At 37.0% G+C, this 25,675-nt stretch overlaps 1 pseudogene; it reads left to right on the top strand.

The window, feature by feature from the left end:
* LOC129077041 (KRR1 small subunit processome component homolog) overlaps window positions 1-24,400 on the top strand; it is an 85,737-nt pseudogene extending 61,337 nt beyond the window's left edge.
* Window positions 24,401-25,675: the final 1,275 nt, after the last annotated feature.

Here is a 25,675-nt window from a genome sequence, read left to right as displayed (position 1 = left end):
ATTGGAGATTGTGGAACATCTCTACTGATTTTAACATACCAAACAGTATTGAATCTTACCGTTACCTTTCGTCTTTGCCATTCTTTCTATCCTGCTATTTTAAACAGCATCAATTTGAAAACCAGAGCCCTTAAACTTATTTTTATCTGTTTTTAAAAAAATATTTCCTTCTAAGGAAAGAATAAACAAATAGGACTTAATCAGAATAAGAAGATTTTATATGGCTAAAGAAAATATCAGCAAAATGATATAGGAACCGACCGTATGGGAAAATATATTTGCCAGTGATATCTCAGACAGGGGTTTGATCTCCAAAATATATAAAGAACTCACATGATTCCACTCCAGGAAGACAAAAAATCCAATTAAAAAACAGGCAAAGGACCTGAACAGACACTTTTCCAAGGAGGACATACACAGTGCCCAGAGACATATAAAAGGATGCTCAGCATCACTAGCCATCAGAGAAATGCAAATTAAAACCACAGTGAGATATCACTTCACACTGGACAGGATGGTCATCATAAGCAAATCAACAAACAACAAATGCTGGTGAGGTTGTGGAGAAAAGAGAACCCTAGTGCACTGTTGGTGGGAATGCAGGCTTGTGCAGCCACTGTGGAAAGCAGTTTGGAATTTCCTCAAAAAGCTAAAATTGGAACTTCCTTTTTACCCAGCAATTCCACAGTTAAGATTATACCTTAAGAATCCCAAAACACCCATTCAAAAGAACCTATGCACCCCAGTGTTCATAGTAGCACAATTTACAATAGCCAAGGGCTGGAAGCACCCTAAGTGCCCATCAATAAATGAGCGGATCAAAAAGCTATCGTACATTTACACAATGGAATACTACACAGCAGAAAGAAAGAAAGAGCTCCTACCCCTCTCAACAGCATGGATGGAATTGGAGAGCATTATGCTAAATGAAATAAACGAGGGGGTGAAAGACAAATACCATATGATCTCACCTATAAGTGGAACCTAATGAACAAAACAAGCAAGCAAGAAAAATACAACAAGCAACATTGAAAGAAAAAACAAACCAACAGTAAAGAGAAGGGAGGAGGGAGCGGGGTAATGGGAAAGGAGAAAAGCAAGAGTCAAGTTAAGGAACATGTAGAAAGGACCCTTGGACAAAGCCAAAGTCGGGGAGGATGGAGGGTGGGAGGTGGGGGTGGGCAGGGCAGAGGAAAGTGGTGGCAGGAAAATGGAGACAAATGTATTTGAACAATAAAAAAAAATATTCCCTGTTTTTCCTCCAATATTTTCCTGTTCATATTCCTAGAGTGGTCTTTTCTTTCCCCAAGTGATTTGCAACTATTTTTATATGTTTAGGATATTTAGTGTTTTTGTTCTATAGGTTATAGTTGGTTTGGCCATTAAAGTTGTGTATTAATCTGGGGTTCTCCAGAGAAATGGAACCAGTAGTCTTTTGTTTTCTACCGACCTTCAACTACTTGGATAAGACTCACCCACATTATGGATGGCAATCTGCTTTACTCAGAGTCCACTGATTCAAATGTTACTCTCATGCAAATACACTGTATCACAGAAACATCCAGAATACTGTTTAACCACAACCTGCACACTGTGTCCCAGTGAAGCTGACACATAAAATTGCTTCTGACTTTTTTGTCATGCATAGTAAAGTTCCTTCCTTGGACAAAGATTTTATAAATACTGCTCTCATTTGCATTTTTTAATCTGTGTGCGATTTACTGAGGTGTGTAATGTGAGGTTCAGATATAATTTTACATTTTTAAGTGGTTAAGCAATTTCTCTAACATCATGTAGTAAACAGAATAAATACCACCCTGAAATGTTCATGGACTCATCTCCTCAACATATGAATCTGTTACCTTACACAGCAAAAGAAATGTTGCCAATATGATTGAGATAAGCATCTGGAGATGAGGTATTATTCTGGATTATTTGGATGTACACAATATAATCATGAATGTCCAGCCAAAATGGGGGCAAAAGGGTCAAAGTCAGAGAAGGTCATGTGCTGACAGAAGCAGAGATTGGAGTCATCCACTCTAATGATGAAAAAAGGGCCATGGGCCATAGAGGGCAGAAAACTTTTAGAAGCTGGAAAAGGCAAGGAGATGGCTTCCTAGAGCCTCCAGGAGGCACAGCACCCTTCGGGCACCTTGATTTTAGCCTGCTGAGGCTGACTGTGTACCTCTGATTTACAAAATTGTAAGATAATAAATTTGTGTTCTCTTAAGCCACTAAATTTATGGTAATTTGTTACAGAAGAAACAGGAAATGCAATACACATCATTTATTGAGTAATTCATCATTTTACTCACTGATTTGATATTTGATATTTATCATGGTTCTTCCAGGTATACTATTTAGCAAAGGACAAGCTTGTGTATTTTAATCTGAAGTCATGTCCCCTTGTAGCTTTCCAGCTCAGAAGTGTCACTCTCAGGTCCCCCTTCCCCCACCCTCCCCAACCTCACCAAAGGAAAAGGAGGTCCCTCTTTAGAAAAAGAATTTGTTGTCTTCAACAAGACATCCAGAGTGACTTTTTAATAAAAGAACAAAGTGCAGACTCAGAATCTCTTATTTTTCCTCTCTTAGTGAAAAAGTATCCTTTTTCCTCTGACAGCTAGGTAAAGTCTTGCTATTAAACCTCAGAATAATATGTCTCAAAGGCCATTAAAAAGTTTTCATCCCCAAAAAGAATTAAAAAGAAGGAAAGGAGAATACAGACTCAGAAAGAGGGGTGTTCCCACTTGTATCCTTGTCTCCCTCTCTCGGTATGGGTGGAGGGAAAACGAATAGCACAGGTGCATTGTTCCACACTCTGGGAGAAACCCTTCTGCGTAGACCCTCCCCTTCCCAATAATGTGAGAGACCCGAGTAGAGCTAAGTGAGGACAGGAGTCACATAGTGAGTAGAGAACAGGTTTAGTTGTTGGCACTGATGGGCCTCCCTACGCCTTCATATATTTGAATACAGGGTTAGAGACAGAAGATCTGCCTTGATGCTCATCCTACTCCTCACGTGAGGCATAACAGCATAGGTCAGCCACTAGGAGAACATGGCAGGCTCCAGAGTTCCTGAGGGCAGATTCAGCAAAAGAAACACTGCTTGAACAGGTAGTGTCTACTAGGTTAGGGAAGGCCCACTGAGTAGGTCCAAGAGCTGAGGAAGAATAGACCCCATGTTATCAGCTATGACTTCATCTGAACTGCCATATTTCTCACATGATCATTATAGTAGACTTGTAACTTGTTTTCCTGTTTCCACTTTTATACCCTAATAATTTATTATGCATGCAGCAGCCAACATTTGTTAACCCTCTGTTCAGAACCCTCCAAAACTAATGGGATATGTTTCTATCTCAGAGCGAATGTCGACATGCTAAGTCACCTAACTCCTTCCATCTTCTTACCTTATCCCCCTACCACTCCTCTCATCCATGTCTCTTCAGCTACCACAGTCTCCTTTGTTTTTCCTCTAACATGTAAAGCACACTCGCACCTAAGGGCCTTTGCACTTGTCTTTCCCCTGCTAGATCAAGGGTGTCCAGCCTGTGGCTCACAGGCTATAGGTGGCCCAGGATGGCTATGAATGCAACCTGACACAAAAATCATAAATTTAATTAAAACATTATAAGTCTTTTGTTTGTTTGTTTTCATTAGTGTTTTTACATTTAATGTGTGGCCCAAGGCAACTTCTCTTCTTCCAGTGTAGTCCAGACATGCCAAAAGGTTGGACACCCTGGCTCTAGAGTGTGTTTCTTCTGGACACATGCTTGACTCAACTCCCTCATTTCCTTCCACTCTCTGCTTAGATATTACTTTATTGGAGGGTTATCTTCCATTACTGTATATGAAATAGTATCCATGCTGTGCCTCACTCTCCATGTTCCTTCCCCTGCTTCATTTTCCTTCTCATGCTAGCACCTGACATATGATATATGTATTCCATTATTTTTTGTCTCTTCCCTCTAGAATATGGAAAGAACCATGCCTGGGGCATGACAGGAACTCAATACACATTAGTTGATTTTAATGAATTAATTAGCCACAGTCAAAAGAACTGTAGTAGAGTAGTGAGAATATGTCTACTCTTTAATATTGAAGAATGAAGTGCAATCATTTGGGATGCCTCTATATTGGAATTAATTTTTTTCCTGTTAACTTAAAATAAGGGCCACATCTGTGTAATTCAAACTGTGGCTTTAGACTCAATATTTAGGCTGTAGTCTTCTGTGTAACACAAAGGAAAGATCAAATTGTAAAAATCTACATTAATCTCAGAGCTTTTAGTATAAGTTAGGTGTGAGGTCAAAGAGAAAAAAATTCTGTTGCTTTTTAGAGCAGGAATGTTTATTTCATTTCATTATCATTAAAAAAAACTTCCATAGACTTCATTCTCTAAAGAGCACTGTAAGGCTGATTCCCTTTCTCCCAGATGAAAATTTCTTCCTTTGCCTCCAGTAGTATGTGTAATTAAGCATTGCACAAAAATGAATAGGGATGTTGGAGTACATTTTTTTCCTCAAGAATATCACATAGGTCTGTGTGATACATTTAAATGTTATGATATATCTGATCCCATTTCACTACCTCCCAAAATATGCTGATGTCACACAGATTATTTGACTATTTTTGATATATTGGAAAATTCATAATGACCTCTTTTTTCAATGTACTCATACTGTATATCATATAATTAAATGATGCTATGAGGAGCAACACTACCTAAAAAGGGTAATTCCTCCTGAGTTCTCAGAAACCCAATCCATTGACTGAACACAGGATCTTCAAACATTTAATTTCTGTAAATTATTTCACATTGTTATATGAATCGAATGATATAAATATAGAGAATAAGTTTTAGGAGAAATGCTGCATATGACATTAAGGCAAAATTACTTAATCTGTTCCTACTTTGTTTGCCTATGAAAATGACTTTACACATCATAAATTCTCACAACCCGATCAAATTGTCCATCCGGTCAATGTGTAATAGAAGGCCCAGCGTAGCATTTTTTGTTTAGCTCAAGCTAGAGAGCATGTGTTCTGTGGTGGGAGGAGTCCTGGTCTAAGAATAAAGGAAGCAAGTGTTCTGTTCCAATTAGCTCCCTAACTGTGGGTTTCAGGTTCTTTATGAGCAAAAGAGCAGGGTTGGATGAGTGGCACTGAGAGCCCATTTGGGACCCTGTTGATTAACTTATTTTTTTTTTAAATCATGTTGTTTGGATTAACTTTAATTTGAGGAGGGAGTGTTGAGAACTAAAAAGGAACTTAACTTGAGCTTACGATTTTATCATTAGTAATAGTGAAAAAAGGGGCAATTTACTGAAGTGCACATAGTAGGAGAAAAACTTGTGGTTCTACCACACATGACCTTTAAAGCCCACCTAAAATCATTTCCTTCTGGGGCACCTTTTCTGGACTAAGAAAAGGAAAAAATTCTTCATGACTCCAAAGCATTAACTCACTAAATCGCAGCCTTCAAAATGTACTCCCCAATTAAAAATTCTACCTGAAACATCATTGTAAAATTTTTTGCCAGTATTTCCTCTTCTTTATTTTGTTAAAATAATAAATATATGAATAGACTTTTTTTTTTCTTTTTAATTTCATCAAGTGCCTAGTTTTGAAGTGAAGTTAAATTTGTGTGGTAAATAACTCATCATTTTGTAACAATGAATAATGGACCCTGGAAGATCAGGTTCTTTGCTCTTCTTATTCTGCTAATAGCAGATTCCTCAAGTTCTATGCATTAAACATAATGATTTTTCTGGGAATATGATGATAAAATGGAAAAATAATGATCACTGACTGATGAATTTATTGGAGGTGGTTTGTTCCACTTTCTTTTAGATTTTCCACATCTACTCTGTTAAAGCATTTGATTTCTATTTGTAATATATTAGATTTATCATTTAAACAAATGATCATCAGAAACTATCAGTGTCTAACATAAACTCCTGCATACTAACGTTTATACCGCATTTTGCCTACAATTGATTTCTTCACTGAACTATTGAAAACAACATTCTGAAAACCAGATGATTCAGATCATGACTTTCTTGAGCCATGAAAGTGTTGGCCTAACACATAATGTACCCTGGAAATCCAAGAGAGCCAGGAACGTTCTGCAGTTTTCCATATCTAATTCCAGGAAAGAGTTTTTTCAATTGTCCAGAATGTTATATGATCTAAGAGAATTCAGTGAAGATTAGTGTATGCTTATACAATACAGCTTCAGAACAAGGACAAATGATTTATCAGTGTATGAAAGTTACTTTTACAAAAGTACCTAATTCTAGTACAAAATTTAAAATGCCCTTTAAGAAACCCCTTGAAACTAGAAACATAAAAGCTCAAAGACCCTCAAGTACATAAGTTTTATCTAGCTGTTCTGCAGAAATGTTACCTGCAAGTTAATTCATGATGCTCAAGCAATAGTATTTTGGAAGGAAGCTGTGCAAATCTACAGAGAATATAAGTCATCAAAAGGCAGGTATGTGCCAGGAACTAGCTGGCTGAATATGAATAAGTATTATACATTTTCCTCTTCATATAATTTTTTTTAAAGAGAGGTATTGCCTGAGGAAAGGAGTTTTGTACCTGGCAACGTAGGGGTGGCCGAATATCTTAACAAGGGGAAGAGCAGGGCATTGATAGTAACAAATAATTTTTCTGAGTCTACCATGTCATCCATGCCTGGATTCATGTTCAATGTAAAGAGCATTTAGTTAGACTGGAAGTCTTCTTGTAAGAACCCCGGTCATTTTGGATCAGGGCCCATCCTAATGGTCTCATTTTAAATTAATCAATTCTTTAAAGACCCCATTTCCAAATGCAGTCACATTCTGAGATACTGGGGGTTAGGGCTTCAACATATGAATTTGGGGGTAAAGGCACAATTGAGCCCAGAACACTGCACAAGAGGTGAAAAATGTTGATTTTTAAAAAAACAAACACTCAAAAAGAGATAACTACCTAAACTTGAGATTCAGTTAGAAATGCTGAAGAGCTACAGACTTTTTCAGAGTACTTTCAATAGGCCACACCAAGAAACCACTAGGATGCCAATCTGGAATAGGTACTGATGCTGTTTAGTTTGTTGCCTTCAGAGAACTGTGATCACTGAACAGTTGCCATGCTCTGGGACAATTTAATTGCTACAACCAGTTTGAATGGCTTCTCTTGCCAGGCTTCCTTAGGTAGAGGACTCTTCATTTCTTGGTCTCCTGATTTGCTTCATACACTCCAATATCCCTACCCCAGGAAGACTAGGATAATTTCCCCAGTTATAGCCGTCCATGTAACTTTATTTCTTCTGGCTAACGCACATACTAATTATAAATATAATTTTTCAAATAACTATGTGTTTAATATTTTCCTTTTCTATTACAGAAGTCTTGTTGACAGCTGTATGCCTAGTACAACCTCTATGACATGATACATGCTCAGTGATTATTTTCTGAATGAATGAATGGATGAATGAATGAGTGAATAAATATAAATTCACTTAGGGTCCCTCAGTCTTTTGCTTTATGTTCAGCATCATGGTTTTCCTATGATAACTATGCTATATGATTCCTAATCTCAGGGAAGGGAAAACCTGATTGGAAGACAAAGGTAAAACTAGTGCAATGAAATTGAATGCTGGAATGTATGGTGCTGAATGAGATGGTCATCAGGAGAGAATATGTAATACAGTATGTTTCTTGAAGTAGGTGGGATGTAAACTAGGCTTGGAAAGACAAGGTACATATGGAAAGGGGGTCAAGCAGGTTCATAGGACAGAGAAAGGCATAGAGTCAAGACAACCCATGGACTTAGCAAGGCAAAGGTTTTTGCTTCTATTATATGAATTAAGCCTTTTCTTTGTTCCTGAAATGAGGATCCTTCAAAAAAGAAGAATGGTTTGCTATTTCTTTACTACCACCATCATTATAAGCAGAAAAGAGTTATTAAATGAACAAATACCACATGCACACACCTACACGCAGTCTAGAAGCAGGACTGGAGGATCAGAACCACAATCCTTGATGCTGATGAATGGTGGACTTCTAGGGCAAGTAACACAGATGGATAAAATGTTGGTCTGTTTTACAGCGAGAGCCAGTTGGCAAAAGTTTCACCAAATTAACTATTATGTTATTGTTTTATATTTTTCTGTGCAAATCAACCAGTTCATAAAAAGAAAAGAAAATCAACACAAACAAATGCCAATTAGAACATGTAGAAAGTTCCAGGGAAGTTTTTACAAGGATCTGAGAGGAATGAGGGGGGAGCAGATAAGAGTAGCAATGTCCTTAATAATTTGACAAGAATACAATAAGATCCATAAGGGTGGCGACTCACTGGGTGTATTTAATTTAGCATTATGGCCCATGGTTTAACACAGTGCTTTGCACATAGTACATGCTTAATAGATATTGAATTTATGAATATATGTATAATGACTATTTACCATCTAATAACTTTAAATCCCTATATATGTCCATAAACACTTCTTAAGATTTTGCTCCAACAAAAGCACAAATAAGACTCACATGTAAAGTATTCAGGCATGGATCAAATTTGGTAATTCTAGGTAGCCTGGAACTAAGGACTCGAATCCAGACAACTGAAAGAAGAAATTATTATGTGATTTTGAACCTAACTTCATGGATGTCCAAGCATAAAAAAATCAAGTAATTTGAGGATGAGGGCTGAAATCCCACAAGGAATCAGCTACAGGGCATTTTGGCTTACAAGAGCCTCTAGTCCATTGGGGTTTTTTTCTGGTTGGCTCCACATTTTCTTCCTCTTGTACGCAACTATTTGTAATAAAAAATTGTACTAATTCTTGAGGAAAAAATTTCATACTTCAAGTTGGTATCAATAGCTCAATAAAACAATATTGCTTTATGATTTCAAGCATCTCTCCTTTTGGGTGGATGACAAGATGTGTCATTTTGAAATGCTGGCATCTTCCTTAGGAGGCAGGAGTGTATGGATGGGACTATTGATCAAACATCCAGAGAAGGAAAAAGAGAGAAACTTGGAATGAGGTTTCCTTTTTCTTTATGATGAGCCCATCAGCACTTTTAGAAACAAAAACTTTGAATGAATTGTATCCCAAGTCTCCCTCTCTACTTCTCTCCACCTCTCCTGCCCTTACACTGAGCCAAGTCACTGTTATCTTTAACTGGAACCACAGAAGATGCTTTCCAATAAACATCCTGCTTCCACTTTTGCTCCCTCTCAATCCTTTTACTCACATTGCAATCAAAATCAGTTTCTTAGAATTTAAATTTCATAGGGCAATCCTCTAGTAAAAATCTATAACTAATTTCACATCAGTCTTAAAGACAAAAATCCATAATGGTGTTGTCTCCAGGCCCCAAGATTATCTTCTGATAGTCATACCTTTTTTCAGTCTTCACACACTGAAAGGGATTGATCTGTGTATCTAATAGGGTAATGACAGGGTGCGACTTCTGAGGCTAAGTCACAAAATACATCCATGTCTTTGATCTTATTCCCTCCTGGATCACTTACTCTGGAGGAAGCCAGCTTTCATACATTGAGGACATTCAAGCAAAGCAGCTTATAGGGAGAAGTTTGTGTGGTGAGGAGCAAAAGACTCCTGCCAACAAGCAGTACTTACTTTCCAAATATGTCATGAGTCCCGTGTTAGTGGATCCTCTAACCTCAGTCAATCTTTCAGATGCCTACAGCCTGGCTGAGAGCTTTGCAACCTTGTGACTAACTAGGAGATGGAACCACAAAACTAACCAACTCCTAGATTTTTTGACACACAAAAATGTATGAGATAATAAAGAACTTATAGTTTTCAGCTGCTAAGTTTTGTGATAACTTTTTATTTTGTGGTATATAAATGACATGCATGTCTTATAAGAACTGAAATCATCTCTTTTATACCTCCTACTTTGGGATCATCTTGTGCCACTCTCCTTTTGACACATAGAACTTCCGCCATACTGTTCTCTGTTCAGTTCCTGGAGAGCTCCATGCTCCTTGCTGACTCAAAACCTTTGAATATGCAGAGTCCTTCATCAGTTGCCCAGATAACTCTACTTTCATTTTGAATCAAATTTACTTCTTCAGAATGTTCCCTAACTCCTCTGATAAAACAGGATCCCCTCCTGTATGCTGTACATGTTTTCTTCATAGTATTACAGTTGTATTTTTGATGTTTAGGAGAATATTTGTGCATTTTCTGTGTCTTCCACTACAGAGTAAGTCCCATTATCTCAAGAGCTGTGACTGTCTTGTTCATTGCATCCCTTACACCTGGTGTAGTTTTTCATAAATAGACAATCATTACATTCTTTTTGTTATAAAATGAAATAAGAGGAAAACAAAGTTTCCTTGACATGTGTAAAGTACAGTTATTTATACTAATTTACTAAAATTATAATATACAAGAGCCCTTATAATTTATTTGAAAAGGTGAATGATCCAATTAAAAATGGACAAGGAGATGAATCCAAAATCTACAAAAGTATTGGGCTTCCAGCTGATTATTTTGTTTCAGACAAACTCTTTCGCTAAGAACAAGTATATAAACTAAATAAAGTATTAAAAATACAGCTCTCTGAAGGAACAAGGGTTTCACTAGAGGCATTAGTAATTTGCTGAGTCAATATCTAGAAGAAAAGGGAATTCTAAAAAATAGGGTTGATATTTGGTGCTGCCTTTTCTCTGGTGACTAAATGTTGGTTATTTCTGCCATTACTGAAAATAAATATCATGACTGAAAAACTGAGCAGTGCTTCAAATAATCTTGCAATATCGAGGAGGAAAAAGCATTGCAATTCATGGCCAACCAAGGAAGAAGGGCCCTAATAGACAACTTAAGCTTGGAACCCCAATATGCTCCATCCTAAGAATAAAAGTAAACTGGAAATTGAAAGCCCTCTCAAGGACTGAAGCAAAGTTTTTAATAATTTTAAACACAGATTGAATTAATGCAGTGGGTCTCGGATCTAGCTACATATCCAGAAGCAAATGAAATTCTCTTGTCCTGAGACTTGAAATTATCCTTCATAAAATTTTTTAAAAAATTTATAGCATTTTTATGTATACAGAAAAACTAAGAGGAATGTAGAAAGATTGCCCATATATATCTGCCCTTAAGCACGCATAGCTTTCACCATTTTTATCAACACCCTTCACCATGGTGGTATATGTGTTACTGTTGATGAGGCTACATTGACAAATCATGATCATCCAAAGACCATAGTTTATATATGGCCCACTCTTGATGTTGTACCTTTGATGGCATGTACAAATGTATAATGACATGCTTTCATCATTATAGTATCATAAAGAGTATTTTCACTCCCCTAAAATTCCTCTGTGCTATTCCTAATCATCCTTCCCTTACTTTTCTAATCTCTGGCAACTATTGACCTGTCTCCATAATTTTGCCTTTTCCAGATGTCATATAGTTGGATTTATGGTATGTATCATTTTCAGATTGGCTTCTTTAACTTCATAATATGCATTTAAGTTTCTTCCATGTCTTTTTATGGTTTTGACAGCTCACTTATTTTTAGTACTGAATAATATTCCATTTCCTGAATGTACTACTATTTATTTATCCATCCATCTACAGAAGGACATTTTGGTTTCTTCCAAGTCTGGAAAATAAAATTATAGATATAAACAGCAGTATTCAGGTTTTTGTGTGGACATAAGTTATCAACTCTGTTGGGTAAATATCGAGGTGTATAATTGCTGGATGATATAGTAAGAGTATATTTAGTTTTGTGAGAAACTGCCAAACCGTCTTTCAAAGTGGCTCTACCGTTTTGCATTCTCACCAGCAATGAACAACAAGAGTTCCTGATGCTCAAAATTCTCATCAGCATTTGGTGGTGTCAGTGTTACATACTTTGGCCATTCTAGTGGGCATCTCATTGTTATTCTATTTTGCCTTTTCCTGCCGATAGGTGATATGGAACATCTTTTCTTATGCTTACTTGTCATTTGCATATCTTTGGCTAGGTGTCTTTTAGCTCTTTGGCCCACCTTTTAATCTGGTTCTTTGTTTTCTTATTGTTGAGTTTTAAGAAGTTTTTGTGTATTATAGATAATGTTTTTGTTAAATGTGCTTTTTGCAAACATTTTTTCCTGCTCCGTGGCTTATGCACTTATTCTCTTGATATTGCCTTTTACTGAGCAAAAGTTCTTGATGTTAACACAATCCAATTTGTCAATGATTTCTTTTAGGATTGTACTTTTGGCATACCTAGAAAGTCATCACCATACCCAAGGTCATCTAGGTTTTCTCCTATGTTGTCTCCTGGGAATTCTATAAATTTGCATTTTACATTTAGGCCTGTGGTTTTGAGGAGAAAGAATAGAAAGATTAAAGGTATTGTATTGTGCAGAGAGAAAGGAGAAGGTATAGGCAATTGAAAGAATTAAAGAAAGAGAAAGAAAAAGGAAGAGCAAAGGTGTTGAAATATATTTACATATATATAAGAATTGTCTTAAAATTAAAATGCTCCCTCAGGCTGATGGGATTTTAAGTCATTTTTCATTGATTTGCTACACTGTATTCTTTCATTTGCTATTTTAAAATGAGCGTGCAATGTTTACATAAACAGGAAAACATAATAAATCTGAATTTAATGGCTTGGAAAGAGCTTTTAGAAGGACATTTTATGGTTAAAAATCTAAAAATGTCTGTTTCCAAATTGACACAAAAATCTTGCACCTGAAGAGACTTTGAAGAATTTCACAATATGACCAGTCTGAAGACAAAAATTTATGTAATTTTTTTTTCTATTGCTATTTGAACCATAGCCTACTTTGAGAGATATTTTTTCTGGAAAATAACTCAGGGAAAAGTATAACACAAAAGCACTTTTATTTTGAATATCTGCATTCTATTTTGAATATATGCACTATCTGTTTAAGAGCATCCTTGTGTCAAGTATAGGATGCATTCACTATTTTTTTTCCTCTGAGTAATAAAGCTGTTAGAAGCTACAATACAGACTGTGCATAATGCCTGGCTCAATAGTGAGCTGTGAGTTAAAGAACAATCATAATTTGTTAATTTTTCTAAAATTCATTAAAAAAATCCTTTCACATTAATCTCTGTGATTGATAAAGAAGGCAGGCAAGCTGGCAAATTTTAAATGATTGAAAGTGATGCCGATGGCCTTCTGCAAAATCTGATTACCACTTTGATGATTGATTACTTGCCATTAGCACAGAGGGGGGAAAACGCCTAGAAATTGAACCAAGTAAATCAAGCAAAATCTTTCTAGTTTATAGTGAACACTTAGACATGACTCAAAAATGTTTTACCCGAGATTTCATTTTCTGTAAATATATGTTGCCTTCGCATATGAAGTATCCATTTCAGTGACTTTGTCTGAACTGCACTTTAATCATGTCTTCAGGAAAGTCCGACTTGCCCAGCTCTCTTCCCCAGGCTTCAAGGCTGGTGTGATTTACTTAAGTGACACTATACCACTGTATTTGTATTCTTCTTTTTTTGGCAGCTTCTAAGGAATGCATGTTGCCGTTGCTGGGGAGACGTGAACATTGAAAAAATTCCAAAGGAAGTGAGTGGAGTAAGGGTGTCTGCCTTTGCTTAGAAATGTCCTTCCGTTTGCTAAATGCCCCATGTCAATTTGAGCATGTGTGCATAGTTCAAGCATTTGTACATTGATTATACATTTATACCTCTTTGTAACATCATGGATCAGCAAAGACAGTTCCATAGTATACCACAACTACAAATGAGTTATTCCAAAGGGGTGTAAACAGAGAATAACTATCATGATAGGATTTATTATCAACTGACACATGACACAGGATCTATTGTAGCAAATTTTCCATATTCATTCAGATGATTTATGGATAATTATGGAGAAAATATTTGTATATTTATATATCATCCTTGCATGTATCTAAGATACTTAGTAGTGTTTATAAATATTGAGTGGCCCACCATGTCTTTATTAGCAATGCTGGTAAATGTTAACTGACATTTACTGTGTGCCAGCATCATAAGAAGTGACTAAATGTCATCATCATGAGCAGATACTATATATGCCAGCATTGTAGGATCAAAATTTACAGAGAACCTGCAGTGTCTAAGACTAAGCACTTTCAAGGTAGGGCCCATGTCCGTATTGTTTATCTTTTTTTTGTACTATTTATCTTGAGAGTTTAACAAAATGCATAGTACAGAATATATATGTTTTCCACAAACAGTTTTTTTAAAAAAATGAATGAACAGATTAAGCTATATAATTCTTAAGTTTCAGTTCCCCTTTACCCCCTAAAAATATTCTGTGAAATAGGTGTTTTTATTGACCTTGATTTAAAGAAATTAGACCTGGAGGAGATAATTAACCTTCCATGTATCCATACCTGATTAGTTGACTCAGAATAATGTTTTTTATGATATTTAAAAACTTGAAAGCATAGATAGTTACTTGTAAATTTTTAATAAAATGAAGTGGCCAGAAAAAAAAGATGTTCTAAGAATTAACTCTAGACATGGGTCAATGAGCTTCTTTGACCTTCAAGATGCTCTCTATAGTTCTCTTTAGTTATTGAGATTATTCTGTATTAGTTTCCTCTTGCTGCTCTAACAAGTACCACAAGCTTACAACAATAAGAATTTATTATCTCGCCGTCCCTAAGGTGAGAAGAACCAAAGGAGTTTCACTAGGCTAAAAATATGTTGACCACACTTGTTCCTTCTAGAGACCCCATAAAGAATCTGTTGCCTTGTGTTTTCCAGTTTCTAGAAACCACCCACATTTTTTGGCTTATGAATTTCCTTCCATCTTCAAAAACAGCAATAGCCATGTGAGCCTTGCTCATTGCATCACTCTGGCTCTAGCTTTCATGTTCACATTTCCTTCTCTGATTCTTCTTCCTTCTTTTACTTAAAAAGACTCTTGCAATTGCATTGGGCCCACTTAGATAACCCAGGATAACCTCCTATCTCAAGATCTTTGGTTTAATCATTACTGAAATGTTCCTTAATCACAGGTTCCAGGGATTAAAACTGGAACATCTTTGGGGTCATTATTCTACCTTCTACATGGTCTATATAGAGAATACAAAGAAGTTGAAAAAACAAATGTCCCAGAGGCTTTATTTGACACTCTTCAAGTGGTAAATCAATCAGTACTGTTAATCCAAAGCAATATGATATTAAGATTGTTCAATGAGACATGTTTTGAGTAAAATGCTAATTTATTGAGTTTATTTTTGCCTGTGTTTGGGATTCTGGATTATAGGTAAATATATCAAGTACTAATGTATGTTCACATTGTCTTGGATCTGAGGAAGTCACTATGGAAGAAGAGTTGCATGCATTCGATTTCATACACAAAAGTGTCCACACTTCTAAAAGTGATAAGAAATAGGACTCTATTGCATTCTCTTTTGAAGAAGACACTCAGAGCTATATTCAAAATTGTTGTTAGATTTTTATTGTAACTCAGACCATCTTGATTTCTCTACAAGAACGTTTGGACTGCAATTGAACTAGACTGTTTTAATACTAAGTCACCTTGCAGGTAATATTTTAGCCCCCTGAATCAAACTGTTTCTCTAAGTCAGGTGATTTTTCATCAACATGACTTTCATTATATTATTTTCCTACTCAAATTCTTCATTTAATGTCTGTTATATATAGGCTGACTCAGACATGTTTTCAGAATTCTCCTTAGACTATACTCAGCTGAAAGTTTAAGCTTTCCCTACTCTCTTAAGGAAGATTTTGTTTTTCTTGTGTTTACATTTTATTCCAAAAACTGCTAAGGGATCTCTGCACATGCCCTGGAGCAAAAAGAATGCTCATGGAAAAATCTCTGGACTTTTTTCCCCAACTTCAACCCAAATCCCTCAGTACTGTCTGGTTTACACATTGGATTTCAGCTCAAGATAAAGGAAAAATTCCATAAGGGTTTGGGAGGAATTCATATTAATGGCTGTTCTCTATGAACCGTTTAACTCTTACTGACAAGCAAACATCTCACATATTCTGGCTTCTTACATTTTGCTGCTGCCCTTTGCCTCCTCCTCGGTTATTATTCCCTGTCCAGATCCTCTGTCCTCAAGGGCAAACTTAAGTTTCATCCTGTGTGCAAGGCTGTCCTTGAGCACTTCAGCACAGTGTAATCTCTCCCTCAGAATCATTAACTATGGCACTTAATCATATATTTATTGCCTGTTTTTGGTTATACCCCAGTGCTATGTATATTGCATGGCATGTACTGACTACATCATATAGGGCACAAGATGGAAGGAAGAAAGGAAGGTAGGGAAAAAAGAAGTTGAGCAGAAGCAAAGACAGAAGGAAGAAAGGAATTTAATGTTGCATGCATCATATTAAGGTGTCATTGAACTTTCACTTCTTTGACTTAGCCTTTAATATATAAATAAAAATCTACCCAACTAGTTTGAAGGTAAAGGAGCCAACAGTAAGTTTAATTAATATATATCAGCTACTCTAGGGGTGCATTATGTGAATATCCTCTTTAATTTAACATTCATGGCAGTGCTGTGAAATCTGTCCAAAAAGGCAATTGGAGCTGGGGGAGAAGAGCAGCATTTCCCACATCACACAGCACTAGCAGGGGTCAAATTAGAGTCCCAGGGTGTGGGAGTTATACACATGTTTCCTGAGGTTCCCAGACAGCAAGTCACAGCTTTCCAAATCTCACTGAGTACCTGGAAGAAAGCAAATATACACTTCACATTTTAGAATAAATAAACAAAATGTGAAATGCCTTATTAAAGCAGGATGACATTAATGCCTTTTAATAAACTACTACATTCCTACAAGTCTTCTACCACCAACTTCCCCACAGCTCTAGCTGTTCAGAGTCCAGACATTAGAGCCATCTTGCCATAATTTCAGTTCTAATTCTACCACAAATCAGCAGTATATTCACAGTCCATGGACTTAGTCTTCTGTGTTGCAGTCTTTTCATTTGTAATGAGAGGAAAATAATTGCACTCACTTCATAAGGTTGTTGGGCAGGTTCTATGCATTTAGCCGAGTTCCTAGACCATAATAACAACCAGCATTTATTGAGCACTGGCTACTACCATCAATTCCACCAATATTTACTGGGTTTTTAATAAATGCCAAGCATTGTGCTCACATTCTCACTATAAACCTCCTAACAGATCCATAAACTTGGTACTATTACTGCTCCCCTTATAGATGAGCAAACCGAAGCTTAGAATAGAAATTGCTTGCTCAAGGTTACTAAACTAGTAAATGAAAAAGCTGAGCTCAAACCCAAGTCTGTCTGATTCTCATGATCTAAATTACTAGGTCTCAGCTGAAAATATAGGCTTCTCTCTGGCTTGCTCTTGCTGGGGTTTTTGTGTTATGTCCTCTGTGTATAGCACCTCTCCCAATATACGTGAAGTATGATGAGTCCCTTTTGTTATACTCATTAGTGTTCTAGCATCTTAATTCATAGTCTATGGCTATTCTCAGTGAGTAACCCTGTAACTCCATTATCTTTTTGTCAGATCTGAGTGTTGTTTTGGCTATTCTTGAATCTCATTGTTTTGGATTGTAACACACACACCCCCCTCCGTCGTCCTTCTACTCTGAGTTACCTTAAAAAAATGACCTGTTATCAACATGACATGACATCAGTTAGTGGCCGCACTGGTGGGTTTAAGTATCCTGATGGCTCTGGGGATACCCTCATCTAAAATAGGGCTCCCAGAAGAGTCCCATTTAATTTCCCCTCATAAAAGCAGCATGCTGTAAGCAATGTTAGAGGTTCTGTGCCAAGTATGCTAATCTCCTGGAAAATGCTTCAGCCTGGAAGGGGTTGCTCTTCACTACTCCTTAATCCAATGTAAATGGACAACCCATTGACTGTTTTTGCTGATTCTGAAGGTTGTCTGCTATGTGCTATTCATTTAATATATATGATTTTAGCTTTTCCCACAGATACAAAATTAGGATGTAGGACTATAAATAAATACATATTTTAAAGGAGATTGGAATCCAGTAATACCAGATATAACACTTCATGACTTCGCATAAATTTTCTCACCTAAGCCTCATAATAGTCCTGAAAGAAACAAAGTATTATTGTAATCTTTACATGTGAGCAACGAGAGGCTCAGAGAGGTTTAGTATCTGGTATTGCAATTAAAGGATATTTGAGTCTGAAATCCATCCATCTTATATTGTATCACAGTGGCCACTGTGGGAAACCTCTGTGGCCTTTTGCGGAGCAAGACTCTTACTGGTCACAAGTTACCTCCTTGACCTCACCCCCACCCCACTGCTGTTCATGTTGCTCAGCCAGGCTGCTCTCTCATAGCTTCCTCTGCACACCAAGCTTGTCTCTCCCTTAGCAGCGTGCTACTCTCCTGCCTGGGACACTGTTCCGCTCCATCTTAAAATCATCCTGATATATCTCCTTGGGTAAGAGAAACCAAAGAAAAAATAAACAAACGGGACTACATCAAACTAAAAAGGTTTTGAACAGCAAAGGAAACCATCAACAACAAAATGACAACACCCTGAGTGGGAAACATATTTGCTGATACATCTGATAAGGGTTTAATATGTAAAATTTATAAAGAATTTATAGAATTCAACAAAAAAAAAAAATCCAGTTAAAAACTGGACAAGGGACCTGAAGAGACACTTCTCTAAAGAGCACATACAGATGGCCAATCGACATATGAAAAGATGCTCAAAGTCACTAATCATCAGAGAAATGCACATTAAAACCACAATGAGATATCACCTTGCATTGGTCAGAATGGCTATCACCAATAAATCAACAAACAACAAGTGATGGCAAGGATGTAGAAAAGGGGGAAAATGTACATTGCTTTTACTATTCCATACTGTGAAAGCAACAAGTGATGTGCCAGAGATTAGTTAAATCTGCTTAGAGAAAAACACACAGCAGCTAAGAAAAATGAACAAGATTCCCCAAATTCTTGTAGACTCTTAGTGGACTAAAGCCAAAAAATGAAGTATGGGTAATGTAGGAATAAAAAATTCTGTTTACCTGATACATCATTTGGAGTTTTTCCATGAGTCTGTCTGGTCTTTTATTCTTTCCTGAGAAGGTGGCATACTGGAGGGAAGGAAACCCAGTAACGAAAACACTGTGGATCTCTGTGCATTCCTCAAGGCATCCATGCTGACATCAAAGAGCAAGTTTCAGTGGGTAATAGATCTTGGCAGGCATGACAATGACTTTTTCCTTCCTTGGCCGTGTTTTTCTTCCAAGGTGCTAGGGCTCACCATAATATTTAATGGTAATGCAACTTATAAAGCACCAGGGTTGATGGAGGGTGGGGGAAGTTTAAGTCAAACATTGTTTTCCAGATAAATTGCTTATCTTTTTTTACTTTCCCTTACCCAAGAATCATGTCTAAAATAGCCTGGTAGTGTGTGCCAGTTCCATTGAGTTGTTTATCTTCAACATCTGGGAGAGATCTCAGGTTTAGAGGTTCATGAAAATAGCAGAAAGATTAATTTAGGCTGGATGAATCCACTCTATTGAATAAATAAATAAATATATATACACATGTACATACACACATATACTGTGCTACATTGTTTATATTAACATGATTAAATACAGTAACTCTGAATGTTATACAGAGGGATACTGCATTTTCATTCTTTCAAATGAAGTAGCTGGTGAAATCTCTTGGCTGCAGATAGATGAGGAAAGAGTCTCTGTTGTCATAGAACCTGAATTTCCATTTAATTTTTTCTCTGTGTCCTATGACTAGGCACATGGCAGTCCACACTGAGCTCTTACTTCTTCATGTCAGTTTAGGATTTTCAGGAGATTCTTGCCATTGCTTATATTCTTACTCAAAGATCCTCTTAAACTCTCAGAATCTCTTTGTTTACAAATTACAAAAAAATCCCTCTCAAAATGCTTAGCCCGCAGAACAGACCTTAGTGTAAGAATACAGGATTTTCTTCAGGAAACCCAGTTTAGGGACTAGAACCAAATCACAGAGAGGTCTGAAACCTGGGGCTGTAGAGCTCCCAAGAACCAAAGCAGATTTAAAAACAAAACAAAACAAAAAAAAACCCCAGATCTCCCTTTCCAGGCACACAATTTCATCACTGCTTTTCTATTTATTCTTCATCTCCTGGGTTTACAGATCAAGTCCAAATGACCAGCAGAGACTGATTAGCAGTAATTAATCCTGATGCAAATAATGCAGACAAAGTGGATTGACCATCTTGGATGAGATAGGTATCTATTTGTCTCTGCATGAATCAGCAGTGATCATGGAGAAAAGACTGCTAGGGCAAAAGAGCTGCAGGAGCCCATTCCTTGGGCTGAGCTGGCAAAAGTATCACAGGGGAGAATTTGTGGGCTTGGCAGACACTGCAAAATGTGCTCACTGCTGGTACAGGTGTCATCTCTCAGTAGATTTTCAAGAAGGATTTGTTCTCCTCCAATATGTTAATATTCAGTCCTGCGAGCTGCTAGTTACTTACTGGGCAAAGTCTCTGCTTTGTGTGTGTGATCCAGCTTCCTGCCTCCTCTCTGCTCTGAATGTTTGGCGTTCCCTTATCAGTATCTTTTGGTTCTTGTTATCAATATTGACACCTTCTGTGTCCTTTATTAAGCAAATATTTCTTGGTTGTTCATGGCTAAATCTCTGTGTTACAGAGATTTATGTGTTAACATAAAGATAAATCAAAATATTAGTTTTTTCCCCTTGCTTACAGGTAAATGCCAATGACTGATGAAGAAAAATCAAACAGTGATTTTGTTTATTTTATGTTTATTTCCTCTCTCAAATACAGGCCTAGTACTCTCCACCAATCCTACAACACATGTCAATTATCTGTATTTCCCCACTCTTCAAATTGATTCTCTTCGAGTCCTCTATTTTAACCATCTTTTACATTCCAATGATAGATTCCTTCATAATTTACTGAGCTAATACAAACAATAAATAGATACTTGTTTATCTTTCCAACATTATATTTACCAACCCACCTGCATTTTTACTCATTCTGACTGCTTATAATGCCTGGATGTGTTCTTACTCGTAGACCAGGCTGCCCCTTCTATTTGGACACCTGATACTATCCTCTCTGATTCAAGAGCCTCACTCCTGCTTTATATATACACTCTCTCAGTCATCATCCATTTCTCCATTTCTATTGGGTAAGTCGTCAACCACAATAAAAGCACATTCAAATATTTTCTATTCAAAAATGTATTCTGTTGACTCCATCACCTCATTCTTGCCAATATCTTATATTTCTATTCACCTATAATAAGATTCTTACAAGTGTAATGTATGATTGCTATTTCTACTCTATCATTTTGTATTCTTTTATCAACTACTATAGTTGTGCTTCTGTTCCTGTCACTCCACTAAGACAATTATTGTCAAAGTTATCAATGACATCCATTTCACTATCCAAATGATTACTTCTCTGTTCTTACTTAAACTCTTTATGTACTAAGCATGGACAGTTATTCTATGACTGTTCAAACATTTCTTCTCTTGGCTCTGGGACAGAATACTCTCCTGGATTTCCACACACTTGGTGGCCACTTGTTCTTGCCTTGTTTTGCTCACTGCTCCTGTTCTGCTCAACTTTTCAGTGCTGCATGGCCCCATGGGTCAGACCCAGACCCCTCTCTTCCCTAACTACTCATTCTTCCTAGGTGAAATCAATCAGCCTTCTGCCTATAAATATCATTATGTGCCCTTCAGCTTCAAATTCAGTACTCACAGAATGACCAGGTCCCACAACTCTATACCAGTACATGTAACTACTTACCATATTATTTGGATTTCTAATAGACATCTTAAACTTAAGAGACATGAACTAGAGTTCTAGATTACTGCCCATTTTCACTCTACTCATCCTGAATCCTATGCTTCTTAAGTAAATATTAAAACCACTCATTTAGGGTCTTATACCAGCAATCTAAGAGCAACCTTTAGCCTTATATTTCACTCCTAAATCAACTCCCAATTTTTTGACTCTTCTTTCAAAATATATTATGTATACATCTATTTCTCTGTCTCTCTACTGCTACAGCTCTTATTCAAATCACCATCCTATCTGGCCTGGACTTCATTAATAAATACTTGACTTTCTTTTTGTTTTCTTCTTTTCCCTTTTTAAAACTATTCTTTGTCTCAATACATCCCAGGTTAAGTATTTTTTTTTTTAAAGTACAAGTCAGTTGATTCTCCATGCTGAAATAAAACCCTCTAGTGGAACTTTGAATTTTAATCTAACCCCTTACTCTGATCTACAACATTTTGCATGACCAGGCCTCTGACCCACTCTCCAAAATCATTTCATATCAGGCTTCCCTAAGTTTATTGTAATCAAGAAAAGCAAAACAAAATAACTACACACACACAATATTTTCTTTCTGTTCTCAACACACTAACCTTATTCACATTTCGGGATCTTGGTTAGTTCCCCTGCTATAACAAAATACCAGAGACTTGGTAGCTGAAATTATAATTACTTTTTACAGTTATAGAAGCTGTAGAGTCCAGGATCACAGTGATAGCAGAGGTGGTATCTGGTGAGGGCCTGCTTCCTGGTTTGCAGAACAACAGATTTCCTTTTATACTCTGACATATGCCCAGGCCATAGCAGGTTTTAGCACTGCCTGTTGTGGAATGCTCTTCCTTTTTACTCACACTTGGCCACCTTCCTTGTCTTTCAGATTCAACATTATTATTGTCTTCTAAAAAAAGTCTACCTTGACCATCCAGTTCCTTTTTAACATGTTAAAGGTATTACCTGCAGAGCACTTATCTTTTGAGACTGAAACAGTATTTGTTTTATGGTGCATGCTCAAAAAATATTTGTTGTTGCTGTTTTTGCATAATGCTATTGACATTTTGTGGGGCATGGATTTGTTTGTTTTTCACTGATATAAAAAGCAACGTCTAATTTGATTTGAATTATAGCAATTAAGACATAATGCAGAGTGCAACTTAAAATAAAGCAAGGAGGAAAACTGAACACTAAATTGAATATTTTCAGAAACAACATGTAACTAACTGAAGTGGAATAAATCTGCTTTTGAGAAGATGAGGTGGTAGTGAGACTCCATAATGATTGTAGTTCTTAGGATCCTGTTTCTACATCTTATTGAAAAGAAAATATTTATACTGGAATATTATCTTTAATTTTTACATGAACTTTCTGTGGTATGTTCTTTGTAGGAAGCATGAAACCAGGCTGGCACTTTGTCCTTTTATCTCATGTCTGTCCCAACTACTAGCCCAGGGAGATGGACTTTGGGAATTCGAGGCATACTGTTGAATGATTAAGGGAAGTCAACAGGCCACTTTATGGGAAAACTCAGACAGTGAACTATGGTATCCAAAGAATTGTTCTTCCTTTCTCTTCTTTCTCTTCTACCACCCTCCCTCCCTCTTTCTTTCTTTCTCTTTCTTTCTTTCTTTCTTTCTTTCTTTCTTTCTTTCTTTCTTTCTTTCTTTCTTTCTTTCTTTCTTTCTTTCCTTCCTTCCTTCCTTCCTTCTTTTTTCCTCTCCTGTTTTTTTTTAAAGTTATTGTTGGTCAGTTACAGTTGTCCCACCTTTATCCCCATTGCTCACCCCTACCCTGTCCCCCCATAGTTAATCCCCCCCCTTGTCTGTGCCCATGAGTCGTCTATTCCTGTTCCTTTGCTTGCTCTTTCCCCTTCTTTTCCCTGTTAACCCCTTCCCCCTCCCCTCTGGTCATTGTCAGTTTGCTCTGTATTTCAAAGTCTCTGGTTCTATTTTGCTCATTTGCCTGTCTTGTTGATTAGGTTCCACTTATAGGTGAGATCAAAGAATTGTTCTTAATTGTACACAGTGTGCTTGCATATCCTTCAGGAATTTGTAAAAAATGTATGATGGGATAATTATATGATTTCCATATCTGTATATTTAATATTGGTCATTTTCTACCTGTAGCAGAGACATGTGTTGTTTATATTGTCCAGCAGCTGTTCCCTCTTCTAGTATCATTTTGGCTTTCCCATGGGGAACCACCTGCTATCCCTCTTCCCAGGTACAAGTTTTCTGTGGAGTAGGCTACATTGTGAGCTTGAGGAGTGGGGATGTTTCTTAGCCTGACCAGTCAGAATACCACACACCCTTGGCTATAGTAACTGGTTCACTGACAGATAGATCCCCAGGATCAATAACATGGAGTGAGATAATCATTAGAATTGCTGAAAGAAAAGCACTCTTTTCTGTTTTTCCAGGGTCTCTCAGGACAGAATGGAAGCGGCAGTGCTACCCCAAAGAGAGTGAGGCTGCGGCTGGAAGGGCCCAGGGACAAAGGGAGATCAGCCTGTGACCGCGAGCCAGCCCGTTCACAGCCCTCTTCCCGTGGGAACTTGTAAGTTTTTATTTTGATTCATTTTTCCTGTACCTGGTATTGAAAGTGCTTCCCCTGAAATGTTTAACTTTGGGTTCTTTTATCTGTTCCCTCATATTTTGTTGTCCTCCTTTCTACCTTCCCTTGTAAATTGGACTCAAGGAAACTTTCAGTATTTGCTCATTTTGACGCCACAATCTATGCTAACTTGTATCGATTTCCAAGTTGCATTTGTGGTTGTCTTTGTGGTAGTGTGGCCATATCACACTGTATTTTTGAAAGCATTGAGCGTGGAGAAAATTCTTAATAAAAAGAGTTACATTACAGAGAATTATCTTTTTATACCACTGTGTGGATAGATAACATGGCATTTGGTTTTGAAGTGAGTAACATACATATAAAATGGGATACTACTGAGTCGTAAAAAGATGGAATCTTGACATTTGTGATAACATGAATGGATCTTGAGGATATTATACTAAGTGAAATAAGTCAGATGGAAAAGGGCTAACACCATATGATCTCACTCATATGTGGACTATAAAACCAAAAGGTAGCAAAAAAGCCAATAAAACAAATAAATACAGATTCATAGATACTAAAAATAGAACAGTGATTAACACAAGGGAAGGGGGTGGGGCAGGGTGAATTAGATAAAGGCGTTTGAATACATGGTAATTGAAAGAAACTAGCTTTTGGTGGTGAGCAGGAAATAGAATATACAGATATCAAATCATAATGTTGTGTACCTGTGACTTATATAATGTTATTAACCAATACAATATAAAATAAAAAAAGCAAAACAAAACACAAACCAGGTCCTGCCATCCCAAGCTTTCATTTTTGATTGGGAAGATAGGATGGCTTATGTGAAGCAGTTGACTGGGGGAAACAGTTTCTTGTGGTTGTCAGAATGAACGGTACTATTGAATTTGATGCTTAGAAAAAGGATAGATGAATATAGTTTGGTGTATCCAGAGAAGGATTTGTGGAAAATTGGAAACTTGAATTGCATCTTAAGGGGTAGGTATGCTGTGTGTGGTTGGGAAAGATTCAAGAGCCTGTTTTTGGTGAGGGGCAAATAGTAAAACCTCGGTGCCTTTGGAGAACAATGAAGCCAGGGCAATTGAAGCACAGGACGTTCTTTAATAATAATGAGATATTCCTATAAAGTGCCAAGTTAGTCATCTAAACAATGTGGTCTGGTCAAATCTCTACACAAACCTACATTAGAAGGACTTCCTTCCAGTCTGTTTTCCTGAGAGTTGAGGGTTTTTGTAATTACGTAACTTGCCCAAAT

Source organism: Pteronotus mesoamericanus, unplaced genomic scaffold (assembly GCF_021234165.1).
Source record: "Pteronotus mesoamericanus isolate MK-2021 breed Mesoamerican mustached bat unplaced genomic scaffold, CSHL_Meso_final contig_657, whole genome shotgun sequence".
NCBI classification, from domain to species: Eukaryota; Metazoa; Chordata; class Mammalia; order Chiroptera; family Mormoopidae; genus Pteronotus; species Pteronotus mesoamericanus.
Note: the sequence above shows the minus strand (reverse complement) of the source record. Positions and strands in the feature narration are given on the sequence as shown.